Below are 14,848 nucleotides of genomic sequence, written 5' to 3'. Positions count from 1 at the left end.
TGAGATTGCATCAAAGGCCCTCACTTTGGCAGAAAGCTTTTTGCTTCCCCTCACCTGTTGAACAGTTCTTTAGCAATGACTGCTCAAAAGTACTGAAAGTCAGTTCTCCAAGAGGAATAGGAGTCAGCCCACACTAAGGCCGTGTCCAGACTCAGGGGTTTTTTCGGGAAAAGTAGCCTTTTCCCGAAAAAACTTCCCCTGCGTCCAGACTCAAGCCGCGTTCTTTCGAAATTATTTCGAAAGAACGCGGCTTTTCTTTCAATGGCGGTAAACCTCGTTTCACGAGGAAGAACGCCTTCCTTCGAAAGTTCCTCTTTCGAAGGAAGGCGTTCTTCAATGTAAAGAGGCCGTCTTCGAAAGAGAGCATCCAGACTCGCTGGGTGCTCTCTTTCGAAAAAGCGGATTTCTCTTTCGAAAGATCCGCCTGCAGTCTAGACGCGATCTTTCGAAAGAGGCTCTTTCGAAAGATGCTTTCGAAAGAGCCTCTTTCGAAAGAAGCCTGCAGTCTAGACATAGCCTAAGAGTGAAGCAAGAAACCCTGCACAACAGTCAGGTTGGGAAGAGGAAGTAAAGGCTGGGGAAACTTATGGAGGAAAAATTTGGGAGTCTGGGAGGGGAGTGAAACAGGCAACTCTGATTTGATAGCAGTAGTGTTATGCAAATGAGCAGAGTGTGTTAATCAAATATGTATACATAGCATTAGTTCATTTGCATAAAATCTAGTTCATTTGCATACAGCCTTAGCAGCTATGTTTTACTCAAGCAGTTTGAATTGGCAGCAGTAACACTAACTCCAAACATTAAAAAGTCATGTCATCGTAAGACTTGATACTGACTTTTTAAAATTGTGGAGTTTATTTATTTGCCTTGTTTTTTTAAACTGCTTGTGTTCACTTTTAAGCTTCCATCTGTAATTATGAGGCTTTAAACTTTTTTTTTTAAACAAAAAGTAAGACTTCTTAATCACGTAACTCCTAAAGGTTTGTGATTTGAGAAAAATACTAAATATTGTGAGTTGGCAACACTGAGAAGTGAAAGCCTTTCCATTTTCTGTTTTTGCTAGTAGCTATGTCTGAATGGGTTTCTGAAAATTACATTTATTATTTTATTGGCGGAAATTACAAGCCAGAATCCTTATTCATAATATGGTTCCTCCCTGATCACTGCACCTGTGGAAAAATGTTAGATGTGTTTGTTAACATGATTTAACGTATTAACACCATTGAAGCACTAATGTATACTAATCTTCACAATCCACTACAATAAAGATGATAGAAAAATAGCTCTATGAATATACTTGGATGACCTGAGTGGGTAAAAACAATAAGGCATGCAGTCCAAAAAGAAAAATATTGTGATAACTGAGATAAGATTAGAGAAACGTGGGCTGTTTTTCCTAGAATTTGGGATGGAAATGAAGAGATGCAATCTGAATATTTCAGAGACCACCAAATTTTGCTATTGGCACAATTGAGTTGGATATATCAGAGGCAAGAGGGAAGTAATGCCAATATAACTGGTGACAAAATGGGAGAAAAGGAATAAGGTTACAACAAAAACCTCTGGAGGGAAAGTCCTGTTCATACAAACCTGAAAAAAAAATCACACAACTGAGTATTTTTATAACAAATTACATGTTAGATTTTGCCTCCTTGTTCTGTGGGGTGGGAGTTAAGGAATAAGGTAAAGAAGGATCAGGTGATATTGCAGTCCTGCATGTAAACAAATGAACTACAATAATAAAAATGAATGCTCTCCCCTTCCCCCCCCGATTTTGCAACTTCAAGCTTCATAAAAATAACATACATAAGTACATAAGAATGGCCATACTGGGTCAAACCAAAGGTCCATCTAACCCAGTATCCTGTCTTCCAACAGTGGCCAATGCCAGATGTCCCAGAGGGAGTGAACAGAACAGGTAATCGTCAAGTGATTCCTCTCCTGTAATCCATCTTCAGCCACTAACAAACAGAGCCTAGGGACACCATTCCTACCCATCCTGGCTAATAGTCCTGTGGTGAGCCCTGCTTGTCAGCCGTGCTGTCTGGCGATCTGTGCATGCGCAGATTGCCCAAACCCGGCTCTTCTGGGTTGCAATCTACTTGCCATGGGCGAGTAGATTGTATTATTTGTCGAGCCCTGCTAATAGTAATTGATGGAACTAACCTCCATGAATTTATCTAGTTCTTTTTTGAACCCTGTTAAAGTCCTGGTCTTCACAACATCCTCAGGCAAGGAGTTCCACAGATAGACTATGCGCTGTGTGAAGAACTTCCTTTTATTTGTTTTAAACCTGCTGCCCACTAGTTTCATTTGGTGGCCCTTACTTCTTATATTATGGGAACAAGTAAATAACTTTTCCTTATTCACTTTCTCCATACCACTCATGATTTTATGGACCTGTCCCATATCTCCCCTTAGTGTCCTCTTTTCTAAGATGAAAAGTCCCAGTCTTTTCAGTCTCTCTTTATATGGGACCCATTCCAAACCCCTAATAATTTTTGTCGCCCTTTTCTGAACCTTTTCCAGTGCCAGTATATCTGTTTTGAGATGAGGCAACCACATCTATCTTATTCTCTGTCCCTTTTTAATGATGCCTGACATTGTTTTCTTTTTTGACTGCTGCTGCACACTGAGAGGATGTTTTCAGAGAACTGTCCACAGTTCTCAAGAGATCTCTCTCTTGAGTAGTTATAGTTAAATTAGTCCCCATCATATTGTATGTATAATTGGGATTATTTTTTCAATGTGCATTACTTTACATTAATCAACATTAAATTTCATTAGCCATTCTGTTGCCCAATCGCTTAGTTTGGTGAGATCTTTTTGAAGCTCTTCTCAGTCTACTTTGATCTTAACTATTTTGAACAGTTTAGTATCATCTGCAAATTTTGCCACCTCGTTATTGACCCCTTTCTCCAGATCACTTATAAATAGGTTGAATAGGCTTGGTCCCAGCACAGACTTTTGGGGGACACCACTTGTTAATTCTCTCCATTTTGAAAACTTACCATTCATTCCTACCTTTTGTTTCCTTTTTAACTACAGTAGAGTCTTGATTATCCGACCTAAATGGGACCGGAGGATGGTCAGATAAAGGAAATGTCGGATAATACAGAAAATTATTTTAATACAGTAATTAATACCTTGCGAGGTCCAGTTCTATTCCTCCTGAATCCGCTGCCTTGACCAGCCCAAACGGGAGTAAGATCCAGGGCTCTGCCTTGCAGTGGGAACACAGTGCTCGCTCTGCACCACTCTATGTCCCCTAGCGATGATGTGACGCAGGGTAAGGTGCTTGCCGCTTTCTTCAGAAACAGGAAAAAAGCTGACGGCAAATTCTTCAGCCACAAGAGGGAGCTGCAGACCTTCCAACCAGAGCTCCTGCCCAGCCCTGGAACAGGGAAAGCAATGTCATTGTCCAGCGTCCCTTGCTGTAACGGGTGGCACATTGGATAACACGGAATGTCAGATAAACGAAGGTTGGATAATCGAGACTTTACTGTAGTTATCAATCCATAAGAGGACCTTCCCTCTTATCCCATAACAGCTTACTTTACTTAAGAGATTTTGGTGAGGGACCTTGTGAAAGGCTTTCTGGAAATCTAAGTATGCTATATCCACTGGATTCCCCTTGTCCATGTTTGTTGACTCCTTCAAAGAACTCTAATAGATTAGTAAGGCATGATTTCCCTTTACAGAAACCATATTGACTTTTCCCCAACAAATTATGTTCATTTGTGTGTCTGACAATTTTGTTCTTTACTGTAGTTCAGGGGTGGGAAAAAGGGCCTCCATAGGCCAGATCTGATCCACCAAGTGAGTTGATCCAGCCTGTGGAGGCCCTACTGCTCCCCCTGCCCAAGGCCAATCAGGACCTGGGGGTCAGGGGAAGCGTGTGAAGTCTCCTATTGCCCTGCCTTTGCCCTGCAAGAAGTGTGTGGAGCTTAGAAGTGCGGCATGCTCCTGGCAGGACAGGAGGAGACTTTAAGCGCTCCCCCCACCTCCAAGCCCAGATTGGCCTGGGGATAGGGGAGGAGTGAATGAAGTCTCCTCCTTCCCTGTGAGAGGTGCGGTACTTCCAAGCACTGCATGCTTTTTGCAGGACGGGGCAGGGTGGGAGGAGACTTTATGTACTCCCCCTACCCTCAGGCCAATCAGGGCTCGGGGGTGGGGGAGAAGCGCATGAAGTCTCCTCCCACCTTGCAAGGCACTAAGAACTTAAAGTCAACCACTGAGCAGCAGCTGGTGGTTCACTCTAAATGCGATGCTCCCTTGCAGAGCTGGGGCAGGGAGCATGAGACTTCAAGTGCTTCCCCTCCCCAGGCCCTGATTGACCTGGAGGCAGCAGGGGAGGAGCATGGGAATTCTCCTCTCACTGCCAGGGTATGGGTATCTAGAGGGAACTGCCAGCTGTTCAGAACTGCTGGTGGTTCTCTTTGGGGGGGGGGGGGGGTCTTTGCATGCTCTCCCACCCCCAGACCAATTAGGGTCTGTGGGTGAGGAAACTCAGAAGTGTCCTGGCCCCGCCCCTTCCACCTGAGGTCCTGCCCCTTCTGGGGCAGCTTGGAGCAACTTCAAAAATTTCTGAAGTGGCTTCTGGTCAAAAATTATTACCCACCCAGGCTGTAGTTTCAACTAATTTGCCCTGTACTGACATTAGACTTACTGGTCTGTAATTGCCAAAATCATCTCTAGAGCCCTTTTAGATTATTAGCGTCACATTAGCTATCTTCCAGTCATTAGGCACAGAAGTTGATTTAAAGAATAGGTTACAAATCACAGTTAATAATTCTGCAATTTCCAATTTGAGTTATTTCAGAATTCTTGGGTGAATGCCATCTGGTTCCAGTGTATTGTTACTGTTAAGTATTGTTGATAATCCACAGCGCTTCCCATGGCTCAAACGGCGAACTAGAGCCAATGGGAGCCGCGAGAGTCTGTGGCTGCGGCTCCGGTAAGTAAACACACTGAAGCGTCTCATTAACAGGTTTTTCAAAGTGATTCCCAAAACCACTTTGAGAAACACGGATCTAAATGGTCATATTTTAATTGGATAATATCGTGTTTAAAAACACATTAAACCACTAAGGCTACGTCTAGACTGCAAGCCTCTTTTGAAAGAGGCTTTTTCAAAAGATGAGGCTTTTTTGAAAGTATCTTTCGAAAAAGAGTGTCTAGACTGCAACCAGTACTTTTGAAAAAGCAAGCTGCTTTTCCGAAAGAGAGCACCCAGGCAGTCTGGATGCTCTCTTTCGAAAAAGCACAGTTTGCATTACATAGCGCCTTTTTTCGAAAGAGCACTTTCGAAAAAAGGTGTTATTCCTCGTGAAATGAGAAGTACCAACGTCGAAAGAAAAGTCGCGTTCTTTCAGTTTAATTTCGAAAGAACGCAGCTGTAGTCTAGACGCAGGTGAAGTTTTTTCGAAAAAAGTCTACTTTTTTCGAAAAAACCCTGCAGTCTAGACACAGCCTTAGAGAAATACTGAGACATCATGATAATACATTGGCTATGCTTCCTTGTAGTACAAATGGCATTTAAAACTATGATAAAAACAGCAACCTAATTGGAAGAGAAGAGGTGGGATGTAAAAAGAAAGTATCTTTTTTTACAGAATCTAAGCAAAAAAACTATAAGGTTCATTTTGGCTATGGTTTTGTTGTTGGTAAGTAGGTCAGATTCTGTGGTTATGGAAATGTTATAAATACCTAGATAGAAAATATAAATCAGGAGACTCTTGGATTGTTAATATTAGGTCAGATATGGCTAGTTCTGCATATGATGAGCAGATGAGCAGTGGTATAGAGAGAGAAAGGTACCTAGGCCCCTGAGAGCCATGGACAGTCAGGGAGCTCTAGAGATTGAGTGTTTGGGGTCTGTTTGTGGCTCACAGTAGCCTGTGGGGAAAGCACTTCCTCTCTCCAATAGAATGGTTTTGGGGAAGCCTCCACAAGAGTTTTAGTTGTGGATATAATGAAATTTTCCTTCTCTGTGGGATTTTCCTTTTTGGATAAGGCAAGCGTATCCTGTACCAGTGATGGGTAATCTGTGGCTTATGAATTGTATTCTGCTCATCAAGGTAATCTGCTGGTGGGCCATGATAGTTTGTTTACATTAAGCATTCTCTGACGCAGCCTCCTTCTAATCCAAGTGGTTGCAGTTTGCTGTTCCCTGCCAAACGAGAGCTGTGGGAAGTACCAGGCCACAGGGAGGTGGGCTTCAGGTTGCCCAGCTCTGCCCTATATAAAAAAAATCAGTGATTTGGCTCCCTATGTTGCTGGGATAAAATGTTCCTGGGATAAAATGTATTCTACTTACACTTGACTTTTGCATATTTGGAGAATTGGCTAATGTCACAACTTATGTAATGGCTGGAAAGCCTGATGTGCTTAAGGCTTTCTCATTTCAAAGTCTGTTTATACACTAATTAAATGGAAAGGTATTTTCAGGGAATTGATTTTTTTTTATATTCAACAACCTAAAATCTCATAGGGTATGTCTACACTACCCCGCTAGTTCGAACTAGCGGGGTAATGTATGCATACCGAACATGCAAATGAAGCCAGGGATTTGAATTTCCCGGGCTTCATTTGCATAAGCCGGCCGGCGCCATTTTTAAATGCCGGCTTGTTCGAACCCCGTGCCGCGCGTCTACACGCGGCACGGGCTAGATAGTTGGAACTAGCAAGCCATTCCGAACTATCTAGCCCGTGCCGCGTGTAGCTGCGCGGCACGGGGTTCGAACAAGCCGGCATTTAAAAATGGCGCCGGCCGGCTTATGCAAATGAAGCCCGGGAAATTCAAATCCCTGGCTTCATTTGCACGATCGGTATGCATACATTACCCCGCTAGTTTGAACTAGCGGGGTAGTGTAGACATACCCATAGCTTTTACTCTGACCTCAACTGCTCACATGCTTGGTTTAAGAAGCTTGTAGGCATAGTTTCAGTTTGTGCTAGAATACTTCCTACAACATGAGAACAAAGAAAGTATTTATGGATAAGTCTTGCACAAGAATATTTTACTTCTTATCATGGCTATAAACCTAAATGTAAAGGGAGAAGTCATGTTGTTCAGAAGACGAGTGACAGGATCATGTTCAGACCTAAAAGGTACAGGTCAGGATTCCAAGTGAGATGCTGTGGCTAAAAGAGCTAATGCGGTCCTTGGATTCATCAATGAGGAGTTAAAAATAGGGAGGTTATATTACCTCATATATTTGTCATTGGAGTGACTGCTACTAGAATGTTGTCTTGTTCTGCTGTCTATAGTTCATGAAGGAAGTTGATAAATTGCTGATGGTTTAGAGAACCAAAGTGAGAATTCTTCAATGTATTAGACAAAGGTATAACAAGATTCAAGATGGCTAGAAGTTAAAACCAGAAAACTTCAGACTGGAAATAAGGAACACATTTTTAGCAGTGAGGGTAATTAACCGTAGGCACAACTTCAAAGGTTATGGTGAATTTTCCATTTCTGGAAAAATGAAGACTGGATATTTTTCCAAAAGAGAAATTAAAGTTCAAATTGGAATTAGTCCAGATAAGTCCTATGGCCTGTGTTACACAGGAGGACAGACTAGATCATCATAAAAGGGACTGTCTTGGAATCTATGGTTCACTGAAAAAAAAAAGTTTGTGTATATTGCAGTCACTAACAGTACAAAACATGGCCATTTGACCTTTTTGTCAGCCCTCAAGGTCTTTACCAATATGTAACTGGTGACCATAGCCACCTGTATATGTTCCTGGATAACATTCTAATCAAAGCCATGAACAAAGAAGCAGATCACAATGCTACAGGTTGTACCGTGGAGTTGCTTCAGGCATATGTTCTTGTGATAAACAGCAAGAAGAGCCCTCTGGATCTTTCCACAAACAGAGCTCACCTGATAGTGGATAGACACATGAGGAGAGATGTGAGAACATTTTTAGAACCCAAAATCCATGCTCACAAAAAACCAAAGATGGTCCATAATCTAGGCCTTCTTACCTAAAGTATTGGAATGACTGCACATGTTAAACTCCACATCAGATATCTCAGAAGTTTGCTGATGAAAGTGCGGAACTCCTTACTTGAACACATGCAAGATCAGGTGCTAGTTCCAATCCAGGTATTGGAATTCCTTAGATGGGCAGCCCCAGGGACATTCTCATCGGTCTTCCTATCTGCTATCCAGACCCTCAGTATACATGATGGATGCCATCCTATAGGCTAGAGAGTGTGGGCTACAGAACATTGTTGGAACATGCAACTCAATAGAGTGCAATGAGATCATCGCTGTTTGGAAGTCACAATGAAGTTGGCACTCTGAAAATGCCAGAACCAACTTGGACATGAGCATATCCTGGTCCAGTCAGACAACACTACCATGGCAGCATACAGCTACAATTAAAGGGGAACAGAAATCTTGATCCTACATTCCAAACAATGAAAATAGAATGGGCAGAGGAGAACTTAGTATTCATAAGCACAATATACTAATTAAAAAAGCAACACTAATGCAGAAAGCACATCTCCTCAGCAGTTGTTCAGTGAAGAATTCAAAATGGGGTGTGGATCAAGAAATCTTTCACACGATCTTACAGATATTTGGTCTCTTATAGATCTGTCCTCCAGTCACAAGAACAGCAAGTATTAGCACAATACTTTAACAGGGAAGTAGATTTCAGATCACTAGGAGAGATGCATCTGCACATAGGTGGCTGTATTCAGTCCCACCACTTTAGCTTGTGGAGAAGGTGATTCAAAAGACGAGACAAGAGAAAGCAAGATTTTCCTAGCTCCATAGTGGCTGAGGAAACCAAAGCTTACATTAGATTGGTATTGTAACCCTACTATGTCTACCTTTGAGACTCGACATCCTTTACCAGGGTCGCATTCTCTATCCAGATCCAGACACCTATAACTGACATTGCATTGGATTTATACTTCAAGATGATTTTGACTCTGACTTGTTGATGGGCTTAAATACTAAAGGCCTATTTCTCCATCTGGGTATGGTTCAGCAGTTAAGCAGGCAGAAATCGCAACAGCACTCTAATCCCAGCTGTTTTAGAATTCCTTAAGGACAGTATGTAAGAGAGGGTGTTAGCCACTAACAGTATCTTATATTCTCAATTTCTTTAGCTGAAAAATTTCAATTGTCAAGATTTTTCAGAGAAGTCAAATTGTCTAAACCTGTGGTCAGACATTTCTTTCCTAAGTGGTGTTAAGTCCTACCACCCATCTCTTTGAACTATTAACAGAGAATTGTTAACTTGGTCTTTTACATTTGCTTGATGTGTCTCAAAGTTAGTGGCTCCAGCCATGCATGAACCACATTATGTGTTCAGTGATGATAGAGACGCCAGAATATTTCTCAAACAGGAATTCCTATACCTCACAAGAACTGATTTTTCCCATTATTCTGTCAAATCCATATCCTACAGAAAATCTGTGAGGCGGTCTGGATATGGATTGCTACATAGAGTACTAGAGTTCCACTTTGAGCATATTGAATCAATGAGAAGATCAGGCTTATTTGTGTTTTCACTGAAATGCCAAGGTCTTCAGGTAGACAAACTGTCCTGGCCAGTTGAATAAGCTATATATTTTGGATGTTTCCGAGGTCTCAGGCAAAACTGTTTCTGAAGGAATCACAGCACGCTCTGGGATCTGTACTAACTTTATTGGCAGAGAGAAACTGAACTCACTTGAGAAAATATGCAAGGCCGCAACATATTCTATCATCATTTATTCACTGCTTGCCATTTCCCAATTGTCACAGAACAGGGGACACATTTCCTATCTGTGGAAAATTTCTTACCCAATATGCTATTTTAAAAGTCAAACATTCCCATGGAATTGTGGATTGAACAGAAGAGAATAAAGCTTATATTGAAGCAGTCAAGTCAAAATTATTGGCTTCTCTTCAGTGTCTCCTATGATTCACTTCCTTTGCAAATGTTTAGAAACTAAGTATTTTCCTCTTCACAGTACAGCTAGTGTCAGTAGGCTCTTTTTTGGAATAATCAAATTTCAACGAGCAGCAATATAGAGAAAGCAAAATCAGGGCCTAGCTTCTATCTGTGTCAAAAAATCACAACTGTGATCTTAATGATAATTCAGTTCAAGACTATTAGGAATCATTTGATGCATACATCATTGAGCTGAATGAATTCTGCCCTGGACTTTGCCCATCATGCCACCAGATGGTATTGGAGCAGGAGAATATTCTACAGCAACAGCAGGAGGATATTCTGCAATGGTGGCAGGGTGACAAGGTAGAAGAAAAGGCAGAGGCCAACCTGAAGGAACAAGAGGATCGGTTCCTGGATCCACCTATCTACCATTCAGTGGTGTTTCTAGGACTAGGAAATTGCCATGAATTTGTGGAAGGGGATTGTTGTGCAAACCTGGGATGACCAGCGGTGATGAAAACTTTAGAATTGAGAAGGGTATCTTTTTTTGAGATCTGTGCTGACCTGATTCTAGGGCTGCAGCAACAGTATAGCCATATGCATTGCCCCATACCTGTGGAGAAATAGATTGCTATTAATATCCACCTAGAATATTACTGGCCTGTAGCCAACCAATTTGATGTGGGGAAATCAAATGATCAGGGCAGTTCTCATACAGGTTTACTATGCTGTTGAAAAGGTGCTGTCTACCCAGCTTTATAAGCTGGTTAATGGTCAGAGAATTATTGATGGTTTTCAACGCATGAGGTTTCCAAACTGTATTGGGGCACTGGCCCCCATATAAAGAGGAGGCTGTCTCTGCTGCATTGTGTATCATCCATTTTATTGATAGTCTAATGTTGTTCCAGTGAGTATCCTGTGGCAAAATCCTGGCTTGCCTTTTTATATTCTATTTTGTCTTTTTTTGATCTTGGAAACCATCATTTGAGATGGTAATGCCAAGGCATGGAAAGTAATTGACATTCTTAATTTTCTACCATTTGTAGTGGTTGATTGGGCTGGTCGGAAGAGGACTTCAGTTTTTCCAGACTGATGGTGAGTCCAAACTGTTCAGTTGCCTCTGAGAATCTGTTATGGTTAAGCTGTAGTCATTGTTGTTATGACTGAGTAGAGTGCAATCGTTATCCTTAAAAAGGGCTTCATGTAAGAGTTGCTGACAGACTTCGGTCTTTGCACTAAGCCTTCAGAGACTGACGAGTGTGGCATCAATTTTGTACCTTAGATGTCCTTTTGAAGTTTGCAAGTTTTATATAAATTGGAACAGCTGTAGAGAGAACTAGCATGCACCCTTGTTTTGCCTCATTAGATATAAGAAGCCTCTAGAGAGGCCATTCTTAGTGAGTACTTGACCAGTTGTGTCTTTGTTGCCGCCAAATGTGGTGGGACAGGCAAACTTTTCTACAATTTTCCAGAGGCCGTTGTGGCTCAGTGGCAATTTTTTATATCAATAAAGACAACATATATGCATCCACATTTTGTTCAGAGGATTTTTCCTGAATCTGTCTTGCATCAATAATTGTGCTGGTCATGCTTAGAATTAGTTTAGAATCACTGTAGATCTCTGTTAGAAGATTCTCTGATACTGTTTCAAGAAGCTAATAGAGCAAAATAGGAGCAAGGATTTTACTACCTACAGATAACCCAGAAGCTCTCTGGTAGTTGACACAGTAAGAGTTGTTACCTTTATTTTTGTACAGTGGAGCAATTATTGCATTTTTTAAATCCTGGGATTTCTCAGTTTCCCATATGATCTTAGTAATTTTGTATAGAGAGTTGACATTTTAGAGGGTCTTTGGGCAGAAGGAGTTTTGCTGATGTGCCATTTTTGCCTGGTGATTTACCTCTCAATGAAATAATGCTGAACAGGTTAACACACACAATAGCAAAATTTAAGTCTCAGAATCATAGAACTGTAGGCCTGGAAGGGACCCCAAATATTCCATTAGTCCATCCCCCTGCACTGAGAGAGGGCCAAATATAAAATCCTGGAAAGGACCTTAAGATGTCATCTAGTCCAGTTCCCAGAACTCATGGCAGGACAAAATATTATCTAGTTCCTCCCTGACAGGTGTTTAACCTTCTTTTAAAAATCTCCAATAATACAGATTGTACAGTCTCCTTCAGCAATTTTTTCCAGTGCTTAATCATGTGTGGGATCTGGAATTTCTGTGAGCAGCCAGTGTCAAGGGATGGAAATTACAGGGGAACAATTTAAAGGGACTCAGGGACAAGAGAGCATCTATTACAAATCTCCAAGGCGAAGACAGGGTTAGTGTGGCCCAGAAAAGAGGAAGTGAGTTTTGCCCCATATACAGTATGTGTTAGTCTCTAAGATGCCACAGGACTACTCATTTTTAAAGTTACAAACAAAAACGGCTACCACTCTGATGCCAGAAAAGAATATTTAAGTGGCTGAAAGGCTCGTGGTGTTAGGCACAGGCAAGATTCCATCACACCAGAGGCTCAGGATAACAGATTACTCAGTCTTGGGTAATTTGAGAACAGTCACAGCATCACCCAGTAATAAACTCAAAAAGTGGAATATATTCAAATTGGCTGTCTTTCAAACCTCAGAAGTAATTCTAGACAAAACCCAAAGATGGGTTGGTTTGGCAGGCGGTGATGAAATCAAGAAGATCCTCAAGGAAAAGAGTGATGGCTTTATGTCTTGGCAAAACATCAAATCAATTTCAAAGAAATAGGAGTTCAAATATATGCAGGAAAAGGGCAGCTCAGCCCTCTGGCGTGTTGCTAAACATCCTTGCTGCTTAGAACTTAAGGGTGAATGACCAGAATCCTAAATTGTCTTCATGCAGGTTTGTAACTAACTCCCATTGTTCATTGACACATCACTTCACTATCACCCATTACTGCAGGACCTTCTTAATGATACGTGAATGCCTGTGTGTGAGGTTTATGTGAGAATATCATTGCATGGGGCATTGTCACTCTAAGCTGCTGAAGATGAAGACCAGTGGGATGAAAGGTTGAAATGACTGGGAATTTCTTTAGCTGTTCTGAATAGTCATTGACCTCTTGTACCTTGTCAAACCTTGTGTGTTCCACGACACATAGTTGTAGTGCCTTTCCAGCGTTTACTCTAAGCGATCTTCTCTGCCTCGTTTGTCAAGCATACTTAGTATGCTAGTGATAGGCATTTCTTATCACTTCCATCTGCCTGGTTTAGCTTGCCAGCCAAAGTGACGTCTTGGGGTCCGACAGCTGCCACATGGTAGTAGCTATTTGGAGGCATGGATCAGAGCGGAGTGCAAAGTAAGGACCAACGAGGAAGAGCCATTTAAAGCGCAATGTTTCTAACTTTCAGAGGAGTACCTCTTGACATATCCCCAATCTATACTTCATAGCATCAAGATCACAGGTAAAATCCAAGTTTTACAGCAACTTAATAATCCACACTTTGTGGTTCACGATAGTATGGCTTTTGCAGATCTTTCAGTTCAAGTAGAAGCAGTAATAAATGCATGGTTTCTTTTTAATGTTAATTGGGAAATTTGAATGACGGCCAGATATTAAGAAAAATGTCCCCACGGAATCTTTAGATAATCACCTTAAAAAAATTAGGCTACGTCTACACTGGCCGCCTATTCCGTAATAGGCATGCTAATGTAGCACTTGGGAAGAGGCAAATGCACGGGGGATTTAAATATCCCCCGCGGCATTTGCATTTTCATGGCCGCCGCTTTTTTCCGACTTGTAGATAAGCCGGAGAAAAGCGTCCAGACTGGCGCGATCCTCTGGAATAAAGCCCTATTCCGGAGGATCTCTTATTCCTACTTTCAAGTTGGAATAAGAGATCCTCCGGAATAGGGCTTTATTCCAGAGGATCGCGCCAGTCTGGACGCTTTTCTCCGGCTTATCTACAAGCCAGAAAAAAGCGGCGGCCATGAAAATGCAAATGCCGCGGGGGATATTTAAATTCCCCGCGCATTTGCCTCTTCCCAAGTGCTACATTAGCATGCCTATTACGGAATAGGCGGCCAGTGTAGACGTAGCATTACTGTGTACATAAGATATCTTATCATCTTATACCTGCCTATAAGCAAAAATGTTGGTTTACTGAGTGAGTTCGTGTAAACAGGTATGTAATTCTTCTTCAAACAGAATGTTTTGGTTGTTCAAACATGGTTACAATTTGAAATTGTGTGGAATAAATTTATTGAGTCCACTAAGTAAAGAGTAAAGCTTACTGTAAGAAATGCTGTAGTGAACATTTTTCCTCTTTTGTTTTATGACACTATAGTGTGCTAGCAAATCAAAACTTTCAACAGGTATACCTGAGACAATCTAAGCCAGACAAAACTGAGTTGTTTAATTTTTTATTATTGGTGGGCAAAGAAGTATACACTCATTTTAAAGTGAAAATCACTTCTGTGAATATTTCTTCTAGCAGCTATTACACTTGTGTGGAAAATACTATCAGATGTATTAAGTGAGTTGTAGCTGGTAAATTAGATTTAAGATGTCAACTTTTTTTAAACTATTTTCCCCCTCAGTACTCCTTTATGTTGATTGCTCTATTTTTATTTCCATGTATTTTGACAAAGCACAAAATTATGTACAATACATACTTTTAGGTATAGTATAACTATTTGCTGAAGACTATTCTTAATCTTATTAACTGGCCTTCTAAAAGATAATTGTGCATGAAGCAGCATTGTGTAGTTACACCACCATTGCCACAGTTGATACTAAAATAGATTTATTTTAGTGAGGAAGCATATGGCATTCTCTTTGCCCCTGGAGACACAGATTGAGATACATACAGAAGGGCTTACTTCTTTCAACAATAAAGGAGAAACTTCTGATATTTTCTTTAGAAGTGGATTATGATGGTTTTGTGTTTGTGCATATATTTTTATAGGAA

The 14,848-nt window shown here is 41.2% G+C and overlaps 1 long non-coding RNA gene across 1 annotated transcript; it reads right to left on the bottom strand.

Moving 5' to 3' along the window:
- Window positions 1-578: 578 nt before the first annotated feature.
- LOC112545235 (uncharacterized) lies at window positions 579-8,232 on the bottom strand. Its single transcript, XR_003088699.3, has 3 exons — window positions 7,994-8,232; window positions 3,147-3,394; window positions 579-1,169 (listed from the first exon to the last, which is right to left on the bottom strand). It is a non-coding gene; the product is annotated as an uncharacterized LOC112545235 (long non-coding RNA).
- Window positions 8,233-14,848: the final 6,616 nt, after the last annotated feature.

This window comes from Pelodiscus sinensis, chromosome 1 (genome assembly GCF_052426305.1).
Source record: "Pelodiscus sinensis isolate ZL-2025 chromosome 1, ASM5242630v1, whole genome shotgun sequence".
Taxonomy (NCBI): Eukaryota; Metazoa; Chordata; order Testudines; family Trionychidae; genus Pelodiscus; species Pelodiscus sinensis.
This window is presented reverse-complemented; position numbering and strand designations above follow the sequence as displayed.